We start from the raw sequence: 11,707 nt of genomic DNA on the forward strand, positions 1-11,707 counted from the left end.
GTTTTCTAAGTGCTAGTTTTTATTTGGAGAGACTTGTAGTTTTTCTTTTCCATTAGGTTCAGGGTTCCATGGATATGAATAGGCTTCCAGAGAGCATACTGTTACCTTTTATTATTCCTAATACAAAGGCACTAACCGTGCTGGGATATGCCTAAACACCGACCCTTGCTTTTCTGCTGCAGTCCTCCTGTGGTGTTCTAAACCTCTGAATGTCCTAGATTTGAGTTATGCATTGATGTCATATATTATTGCATTCCAATGAGTTGTGCTAAAGGAGTACAGTAGACCAAGATAAACAAATGAATTAATTTAAAAAAAAAACAGCAAAATCCCAACCAAAAAGCAAAACAGAAATCAGTTTCCTTGTGGATCCTTAGAAACACGTAACTGAGGAATCCTAGACAAATGTAAGACTATATGGTTCAAAGTCAGCCAAATGTGATTTAAACATGAAAGGAAGCATATCAAAAGATATCTGGGTCATCTAAGTAATATTTGGAAGTAGTTGTTTCCTAAACATTCAGTGAGAAAAATAGTATATCCCTTTCTATTCATGGGACGCTTATCCTTAAACTATTTCTCTCCAGGTCTTGTCTCCAAAATAAAATATAAGTCCATTTCCCTTTAAGAGTGTGTTAATTTTTTTATGTACCTTTACATAGTGAGTAATAACAGCCTTTTACATGTGATTGAAAGAGGAAATCTCAGAAGATCAAAGTACATGAGGCAAAAGTTTCCAGTGCCCTTTCATATCCGGAGGAATCAATACAAGAACCAGAAAATATTTCTTAACTTGAATCCTACACTCTGTATTCTTTCTATATCAATTCCAGATAATACTGATCATGAGCTTTATCATCTATTTGCAGCTAAATTACTTTTGCCTCATTAAAGATAGCTGTGGTTCCAAAACAAACTATATTTACTATATCCATCCTCATAATTGTCACACATTTCACTCTTAGACCAATTTTTAGTATTCTTGTTAGATATTCAAAGAAAAGAGACTGAGCAATTTTTGACACCGTGATACAATTTTATTAGAAGTCTCTCTTTTGCAGACCATTAAAAAATTTAAATGACTAATCAACCAAATAATTAGTGAACAAGCTGAGTCTGAGAAACACCTCTCCTTTTCCAGTCTGGGCAATGACTACTCCTTATGTAATATATGAGAGGTATTCTCATAATAAATACATTAAAGACATAAATTATAAAATGCTCATTAGAATTGGTGGTGACAACAATATTGCCTAGGATACACATTGTCTAATCTATGCCCTATAAACCCTCACCTTCTATTATGCTAGGAAAAAAATTCCTCACCTGCAGTCATATTGGTTGCCATTCAATTATTAATGCTAACTGAAGGCTCAAATTTACATAACCATTAGGTAACATGCCTTGTGACACAGCATTTGCAAATTCTCCTTAATTTACAGGTGATTCTGTCCACAACTAATTTTCCAAAGGGACAACAAATAGACGCCATTTTTAAAACCTTGATCCATGTCCTATACTAAAAAAAAAGGAGAAACCAATGTTCTATTAAAGGACCCACAATATGTGTCAGACACAATGATGTACACATATCATCTCAATGGATTGTCTTGTTGAAGGAAAGAATCTGGACCTTGGACTTTGGTGAGTTGGTGAACAACCACTAGGGCTGCGACATGCAGGCCATAAATGCTCTTAATCTCAGGGGTCTCTTCTCGACAAGAGAGCAACCAGATATGAGATCCTTGCCAACTTGATGATAAGTGCAAATGAAAACCTCAAGTTACAAACCAAAGGTTTTAGTCCTAAGCCAAAATGTGTTATATCATACTTACTCCCGGAAAAAGTCACAGATAAAGGATTTTCTCTTAAAAAATGGGAAAATTGGGTTTTGTGTCTAAACTCATTCAAGGCTAAAGATTCTTAGGCTGAAGTGGAAGGATTTCAAGTTGGAATGTCGAGTTGTTAACCCAAGTGTGTTGTGTTTTTTCAGAGGGCTTTAAGAGAAGGTCATTGAGTTTCTCACCTATCAACAACGTGGTTTAGAACAGTTTTGAAGAATTCTGTGTAAATTAATCCAATCCATATGGACTATATTTTTTAATGCACACAAGATTGGATAACTCATGTAAACCAACTTGAAATATTTGGAAAAAGACAGGTGACAATGTTTTCCAATGTCATCTATCCAGCTTGGAGAACATAAAATCACTTTAAAAATTTTATGAAGTTGTAAAGTTGGTTCACACTCCTTTCTGTGCTCATAAGTTCACTTTTACCCTTTTCCATTTTAAAATGGGCTACATTCAACAAATAATCAGTCAAGTCCTATTTGTTCTAGAAGTTGCTATTTAAAATGAGGACAACTAGACTACCTCCAGACTTGTAGCTTCACAGTGGAAGCTGGTGCACATCAGAAAATAGTGTCCAAGAAGAGTTTTTACATCCCAGGTACTACATTATATTTTTAATGCTCAAAATGTTTGTCAACCTAAATGCAAGGATGAAAACTGGAAAACTCTTCAGAGACTAGACAGTGATCATTTCTGACCTTCCAGTGGCAACGATTTCTTTAAGATGACACTGAAAGCATGAATTACCAAGGGAAAAAAATGATTGAGCTTTGTCAGAATTTCAACATTTTGTGGACATGATCAGGAGAGTGAAGAGGAAACCCATTCAATAGGAGAAAATACTTGCATATTAAATTATTTGTAACCAACTTTTTCCCAGTCTATACAAAATATTTTTACCATGTAACAATAAAAAAAAAACAGCCTGCAATCCTAGATACTCAGGAGGCTGAAACTAAAAGGTCTTGGTTCAGCCCAGGCAAAAAAAGACATGAGACTCCGCCTACAGATTAATCAGCAAAACGCTGGATGGCAAGCATGGCTCAAATAGTAGAATCTCAACAATGAACAAGTGAGTTGAGTGAGAATACAAGCCCCTGAGACTGATCCATGGCACACACTCAAAACATAAATAAATGAAAGAGATAATTCAATTTGAAAATGAGCAATAAAGCCAAGTGTGGTGATATACACCTGTAATCTCAGTTTAGCAATTGGGAAGGAGGCTGAAGAAGGAGGATTTCAGTATGTTATTCAGATTTGATATTTGAGACCAGAGTGGATAATACAGTGAAGCTTACATTTTAAAACTATAACAAAAAAAACTGAACAAGGGATTTGATTAGACACTTCTCCAAATAGTACAGAAATGGATAATAATCACAAGCCAAGCTGTTTGACCTCATTAGTCATCAGCAAAACCTACCAATTTTTCTAAGCTACTACTATTAGACTGCTGAAAAAAGACATAATAGCAAAAATTTGCAAGAATATGGACAGAATCTAAATGCTGGTAGGAATGGAAAGAGAGATTATTACTTTAGAAAGTAATCTGACAGTTCCTTAAAATGTTAAGCAGTTTTCATAATCCAGCAATTCTAGATCTAGGTATAGATCCCCTCAAATTAAATACCTCCCTCTATAAAAATGTTCATGGAAGCATTATTCATAGGTGTCCCAAATTGCAAATAACCTAGACATTCATCAGCTGATGAATGGATACCAAAATGTGCTATATGGTGATATTATCTATTAATAAAAAGTAGTGAGGCCATTGCATGATTGGACCTTGGAGTCAGTATATAGTGCATGGTTCCAATTACAGGAAGTGCTCAGGATAAACAAAGTCATAGAAATAGAAAGTAAAGCTGGGTGCAGTGGCTTGTGCCTATAATCCTAGCTACTCAGGAGGCTGAGATCTGAGGATCAAGGTTCATAGCAAGCCCAGGCACAAAAAGACCTTAGGCTCTTATCTCCAATTAACCTCTAGAAAATGGAAAGTAAGACTTGACTCAAAGATAGCATGGTAGCTTTGAGCTGAAGAGCTCAAGTGCCATGACCCACAAAAAGAAAGAAAGAAAGAAAAAAAAGAAAGAAAGAAAGAAAGGAAGGAAGGAAGGAAGAAAAAGAGATGGCAGTGGTTTTCAGGGACTACAGGTAAGAAATAGGAAGGGCCTACAAAAAAGGCTGATCTCTGTAACAAAACTATAAACTGGGTAGCCTAAACAACAGAAATAGTTTCTTCACTGTGTTAGTGTCTGCAAAGTCCAAGAGCAAATGGTCATTCTACTTGATTAAAGCAAGAAATTTTTTCTTGCCATAGAGGTAGCCATGTCCAGTGTGTTCAAGTGACCTTTCCTTGGTACATGAGCATGAGAGAGAAGGAAAGTTTGCTTTTGCTTCTTATGAGCCCACCAATCACATTAGAGCAAGATCCTCACCCTATTATGTCATTTGAACTCAATTTCCCCCTTAAAAACTCTGCCTTTAAAATCACATTGAGAATAATAGTTGATGAACTTTGAAAATTGGGAGGAGAGGACAAAAGAATTGTCCAGTCTGTTACAAGAGTTTTTGTGAGGAATTCTGAAGGAATTTTGAAATTAGATATTCATAATAACTGAATATGTATATATATGAACCTAATACTTTCAAGGATAGATTTTATGATTTACATACATTTCAATAAAGCTATTATTAAACAGTCTAAAACAAAGTTATTTGTACGTTGTCGATCACTGAAGGTGGTGGATCAACAGGTTAATACACCTAGCAGCTTTTTACAGCATTTTTACAGCACTGCCCCTTTCCTTCCTAAAGTAGAAGAGCATGAAGCAATGCTGGCTTTGGTGTCCATTAGGCAGAAGATACTAATGAGCAAATCGGCCGTTTGGTTGGCTTTATTATAATTCTTTGACATTACTATTCATGAAAGACTTGCCCCAGAGCAAGAGCAAAGGTTCAGTATTTTTAGCTTTTAATGGCCTCAGATCTTTTCCATATGCTTCTTGGTTCCACACGTGTATATGTGTTAGCCATGGAGACTAGCCATGTATACACACTGTCAAGGCGTTACATCGGAAGGAAATTCTTAAACAGTAATCATCAGCAGGAGTGGGACCGCGTAACGTGCTGTTCTTGGGGAAATGGAAAGCACTGTCCTAATTGGTCATTTTCTTGGAACATTTCCAGCATGCCCCGTATGGGTGGGATACCTAAGCCTTGAAAATGTCTTTACATCTCACTGGGCTTTTTCTATAAGTCAGCATTGGATCAAACAATCTTAAGGTTTTTGTTTTTACTTTTTAATTTACTTTTTTTTACTACTTTTAAGGAGCTGTGAAAAGGAGGTGCCATTTAACAAAGCAGTTTATGAATTCAATGCATCCTGACCTATGTCACCCTCTCAACATTTTCACCCACTCTTTGACCTACCCTTGCACTTACTTTTCTCAATTTTGTCATATATATATATATAATGAATTATTGGCTGTATGCTCTCTCCCTTCCCCCTTTCAGTTGTCTACCCCTCTCCTGACAAAACAAGCACCAGGAAAGGAGTACATGCAAGAGGGAGACTGGAGCCAAGGTCTCTAAACAAATGTATGTGCATTTTGATAGTAAAGCTTAATCAAGAATATATATATATATATGAATGCCTACATATATAAGTACAGGCTTTATCACTTATATTCTTGCTTTGATAAGCCATCTAACTCCACAGTTGAGAGCTTTTCCCAAAGATATATTCATACATAATGAAGAACTTGTCTTACTCGGTCACTTACTAATGGCTACAAAGGTGATTTCAGCATCTAGTTATAAAGTGTCCATGGATCTCACGTGCTGCTTTGTCTCAAGTACTGTGGTCAGAGAGGTTTTTCTACAAGGACTCATGCTACAAGGCAGCTCAGAAGGAGATGCTGGTGATTACCAGGCAGAAGACGGCAAGAATCTTCCAGAGGAAGGGAGAGACTCATCACTGCATATATGGAGAAGGAAGATCACAAGTAGGTCACAGAAATGAAAAGGAGCGTGGACTTAAGTGTGAAGCTGACGCTTTCCTAGCAAAGTACGTAAATAAATCGGAAGGACAATACTTTGGGGAAAAATGAGCTCTGTGGTTGAAGTATACACTAAGGCAGTCAGAAATATAATTCTGGACTTCAGATGTATGTCCCTTTAAGAAGTGCTAACACATTTAAGACACTTAAGTAAAGACTGAAACTGTTAGGAATCGATCATTCCAGGGAATATCAATGTATAAAGAGAAGACAGGTGAGGAAAACAGGCAGTGGATGAGTCTGAAAAGGTATGGCAGAGAGACTGTAAAGGAGAGAATACCGAATGGAAGCAGGAGAGTCTCAAACCCTCGAGCCTACTCTTGAGAACTGGGAGACTCGTCCAGAAAAGGAAGGAAGGAAAGTAAACAGAGTAAGGAAATGGCTATGTTTGGATGGTTCCGTGGGTGGTCCATTAACCATTCTCTGGAGAGATTTTAGATGTGAATGGACTGAGAGGAAGAGTTGAGAGAATTTTAAGACCTATGTAAATGAGAAGAAAATATATATTGATAGCACAGCTTTCCATAACCATTCCAAAAAATCAATACATTGCAAGTTCTATATGATTTATGTGGCTAAAGTTCAACATGACATCCAATGAGCAGGGGAAAGTCCCAAACCTAGGTAATTCAATGGATTAGTTTCCTTCTTTGCTGCTACCTCCAAATTTTGTCCATTTACAGGTAGTCACAGTATACTTTTTAGATTGATCTTTCCTTCCTACGTAATCATAATTACTTGAGAAAAATATTGCCTAGGATGTAAGCTTACTGTCCGAATAAAATAATCAAAAGCAAGCAGAAAAAAGTATTTTAAAGGACCTTAGCCAGGCCTTCAATGGATGTCTCTTTTGTGAAGTAGTAATTTCATAGCAGAAGCATCATTTACCCTACATTCCCCATGAGTGTTTCTATGATGGATCGTATGTCCGGAAAAATGTAGACATGCCCTGCTCAAGGCTATTTTAAGAATTGTTCTTATAACATGGTTCATCAGGTATTAAACTAGGTAGAATAAATATAAGGAATTTTTCTTGCATGGAGTTGTTTCTCCACTGGCTGTCAGCTTGGTGAAGAATATCATAAATCACCCTGACAGCACCAGTGGCTGGTCTAGGGTTCTACTGCCAGAATAAGGAGTTAAAATTTTGTGTGCAATTCACTAAATTTTGTCTTATTTCTACCATTTGCAGTGATTGTGCCCAAATTTGCTAATGACATATATGCAAGGAGTGTGGAAATCAGCAGAATCAAAGTTGAATCGACAAAGGTGATGTGGCTAGGAAAGCTAATAGAATAAGAGCTACATAGACAGCCTAAAATCAGATTAATAACAAGTATAGTCCCAACTAAATAGCACTTATATAATAGACCACAGAAGACTTTTACAACTCTTAGGATTCTCATAACAAATCTGTTTTAGATCATTTTTCTCTGTGACTTAAAATTGGAAGCAAGTTTCTACAGACAAAGTAGAGCATAAAAATATTTTTAACTACGTGGAAACAGAAAACGTCAATTATCTAAAATGATGTGACATACTAAATAATCCATTAAACAAAAGGGGAATAATAGGAAAAAAAATTAAAGTTCTCTTCTTGCAAAGGGTATCAGCCTATGCAGGTTTTGTGTTTGTGCTACAAACTGCAAATAGCTAATGGTAAGGCATAATAATTCATATCAAAATAGTGAGGTGGTACATGTAACCAAAGAATAGTATAAGCATTTTTGGAAATCTTGCTATTCAACCATACAATTAATACATGGTAATAAATAAAGAATGAAACAATAAGCAGATGGCTGACATAAAAATGGTTTGAATTGATAAAAGAAAAGTCAACTTCAAATGCACCATCTTGTCCCACTAATGTCTTAAACAAATATAAAAAGAATTACTTTTCCCATGATAACTCTCATCTACGAGACGAGAAGGGAAATTATGGTCATCTCAGCAGATGCTAAACAAACGTATATGGTCAAACTTCAGCACTTGTTTCCAGCAAGAACTTTCATTCTATGAAGAATAAGAAAAATGGAGATAGTGTAATAAAAACTAGGAACTTTCTATCCCCTCCTTCTTTTTTCTTCTTCCATCCTGGCACAAAACAAAAAGCCCCATTTGTCACACCCTGCTCGTATTTACTCAATCCCATGAAATGCAATGTGTGCAGTGGTAAGGAGAGGTGAATCTACGTAATGAGTGTAACTTCTGTGTGGTGCCCTTAAAAAGAAGATTGCACCCTCCACCCCTGCCTGACTGGTAGTTGGAATGGTCCTAGAAGGCTATATGCTTTCCAGGGCAGAGCAGAGACAAGGGTGGAATTGGCATCCTAATACTGGTAGAGGAAAGCTACTCTGCCAGCTGCCTGCTTCCTGCCAGGCTGTCGCTGTAGCCATTATTATTTAAGGTCTTCTGGTTATGGAAGTCAGACCAATCAAACTAGTAATGAACTAAAATTGGAACAACTGGATACTCAGTAGGACAAAAAAAATTCCCTAGAAGTTTTCTCTTGGGTACATAAAAGTTAAATCTTTAGACAAAAACACTAGACTAATAATGTTAGCATAGCAAAATGAACAATGTCTGCACAGGGGAAGTTACTAAAGCCATGTTAAAAAAAAAGAAAAAAAGACAAGCTGGAGGAAAAAAAATGTGTGCAAAGAAAATAACAAAATCTTCATATACATTAATATATAAAGATATACGATAAAACAAATGAGCATTGCACAGGCAATTCAAAGAAGAAATACCCCTAGTAACAGGCATCAGAAAATGCAGTCCACTCCCCTGCTAATTAAGGAAGGACAAGTTTAAATAGCAGTGAGATTTCAGTTATATATGTGTGCATACATATATGTTAACAGATTAGAACATATTTTATAACATCAAATGTGAAAACACAAAATTTTTATTTCATAGGTATGTAACTTGAGCCACCACATTCTAGGGAAACTTGGCAGGAATAACTAGACTTAAAGTATGAATGCCCTTCACTCACACGAACACACTTATTTGAGAGAGGGTACGTGCAAATAGGAACAAAGAAATCTTCATAAAATTATTCTGTCATTATTTTTAACAGCATACTTTTTTAAACCAGTCCTAGGGCTTGAACTCAGAGCCTGAGCACTGTCCTTGGACTTTCTCAAGGCTAGTGCCCTATCACTTGAGCCACAGCACCACTTCCAGATTTTTCTGTGTATATGGTACTTACCAAGGAATCAAATCCAGGGCTTCATGCATGCTAGGCAAGCACTCTACCACTAGGCCATGCTCTGGTCCCCGTACATTATTTAATTGTCCTAAAATTCCTCCCTGAGGGGAATTATTGGCTCAAGTAATTATTTCTTCCTATCCCTATTTGCTAAAATGCACTTATGGACCTATAAGCTTAAAAGCAATAATGTTGGCAAATTGAAACCCCTTTATTCAACTGCTTAAGGAAAATAATACATATATAACAATATATAATAAAAGCAATAACACAGGATAATAATAATGATATGTGATCCACCACTTCTTTAATGATGAATTTGATTATGGCTAAAAAGTCATGATGAATCTCTTCCTGTAAATGTCCTGAGGTGACTTGTGAAAATGGTTCGCTGTTCTCTAGACCCAGAAAACCCCACAAAATCATGCAAGTCAAGAGACTCAAATCTTCGCCTTCACTTTAAGAACACCAGAGAAACGGCCCAGGCCATCAAAGGTATGCATATCTGAAAAGCTACAAAGTATCTGAAAGATATAACATTAAAGAAGCAATGTGAGCCATTCCAGTTACAGTGGTGGAGTTGGCAGGTGTGCCCAGGTGACACAGGGGGGCCAGGCACAGGGTCGGTGGCCCCAAAAGAATGCTGAGTTTCTGCTGCACATGCCTAAGAATGCAGAGAGTAATGTGGAACTGAAGGGTTTAGATGTAGACTCCCTACTCATTGAACACATCCATGTGAACAAAGCACCCAAGATGCACTGCCGAACTTACAGAGCCCATGGTAGGATTAACCCATCCATGACCTCCCCGTGCCACGGTGAGATGATCCTTATTGAAAAGGAGCAAATTGTTCCTAAACCAGAAGAGGAAGTTGCACAGAATAAAAAGATATCCCAAAAGAAACTGAAGAAATGAAACTCATGGCTGGAGAATAAAATTAGCATTTAAAAAAGTCATGATGAAAATGTCATTAGGAGTTTTAGAAACTTCATACTGAAGTTTGCTTGGACTATAAGCAGCAATAGCAGTGAATTACAGAATCTCATGGGCAATATGCAGACATTATCAGGGATACATAGTCAGAATTTATACTAAAGTGTTGCATTAAGCATTTCATATAAAACTACAGCAAGATCCCTCAGTAGGTGATATAATCTCAACAATGTGTAAAATTATAAAAGTTATATAAATCCTGAAAACAAATACAATAAACTATTAAGTAATTTTAAGTAAACCAGGCCATCATACATATAATACATAACATAATATATATTCGTAGGTACAGGATAAAGATCTTATTTTATTTTTTACAAAAAGTTTGGAAAAGCTTAATGGCACATTCAACAACACAAGCTGCCCAGACACAGGGCTCTAGGGAAGCTAATTAGAAAATGATGAGTTAATTAAAGTTGTGTGCTTAGTGTCTACGGCAAGGATTTTCTTTAATCCAATGATGGCTTTCTCTCCATTTGCAGAATGTGGTTTCTAGATGAAAAACTGAGAACAGACTGACCTCCTGGCCACACCACCTCTCGTTATGGAGGCCAGCTGCAGGTGCATGCTGTCTGGTTCCTTTTGACAAGTCAAAATAGTTGTGTGTCCTACCGGGTTGAGAGTTTCCAAGTTGAGTTTGGGCAAGAGAAACCCTAAATACTTTGCCCTTTGCAGATGTATTGAAATATTACTGAAATTTTCTGGGTTTTCCCAATGGTTTTCCCCCCTACCCCCATATTTCTATCTCTATCCTGAAAATAAGCAAGGAAGAAAAGGCTAAGCATGATAAATGGGCTTTCAGTGACTGAGCTCCAACTGTGTGGTTCCATGGCTCCTGGCTTGACAAGAGAGTGAATAAAGGGAACTGTAAATGGCAGGTATTTTCTCTTCATTGCCCAGTTTTCTTGTAGAGATTTGATGAAAATAGAAGGGCTTGTACCCAAGTAGACACACAGGACCTTAGGACACCGTCTCACTGCAAGCAGCAGTATGCAATGCAGCAAAACCTTAGGACAGAGTCTCAACTTCTCACACAGCCTTAAACAGTTACTTGTTCTATACTTCAGTTCCTTCTCAAGCCCCACCAAAGTATTCAAACACTTAGTTTATTAGAACCACAAAACTAAAAAAATACCATTGTACATGGCAGTATGGAAATAATATTTTATTATCCCTGATGTGGGCTTCCACTGAAAATCACAAAACACACCCTGGGACTATCACGTCATTGGCCTTTTTCACAAATTGCTACTTCCTTCTCCGTCACTACAACCATGGCATGAACTTCAGTCTCCATGGAGTATGGCTTTGTCACCCAAAGAGAATCAGAGACAGAGGTAGAGTATGACCAAATATTAAGAAAAGAAAAAAACTCCAAAATAATTATCAGGATGCATCATGTGGTCTCGGGGGTTAGCACATAATAAAGCTTTCTCAACGTCTTCCACTCCTGGAGTAGGGGAACTTGGAATTTTTGGAATAGAAAGGGTCTGGAATGAAAAACCCATCAGTAATTACTCTGGAAGACTCATGGAGGTGTTAAGAGCCATCACCAGGTAACCTGATCATCCAGCTCTGAGTGA

The 11,707-nt window shown here is 37.1% G+C and overlaps 1 pseudogene; it reads left to right on the forward strand.

Moving 5' to 3' along the window:
• Positions 1 to 9,514: 9,514 nt before the first annotated feature.
• On the forward strand, positions 9,515 to 10,046 carry LOC150049649 (large ribosomal subunit protein uL22 pseudogene; annotated as a pseudogene).
• Positions 10,047 to 11,707: the final 1,661 nt, after the last annotated feature.

The sequence above is a fragment of the Megascapheus bottae genome, chromosome 19, assembly GCF_031878675.1.
Source record: "Megascapheus bottae isolate mThoBot1 chromosome 19, mThoBot2.hap1, whole genome shotgun sequence".
NCBI lineage: Eukaryota > Metazoa > Chordata > Mammalia > Rodentia > Geomyidae > Megascapheus > Megascapheus bottae.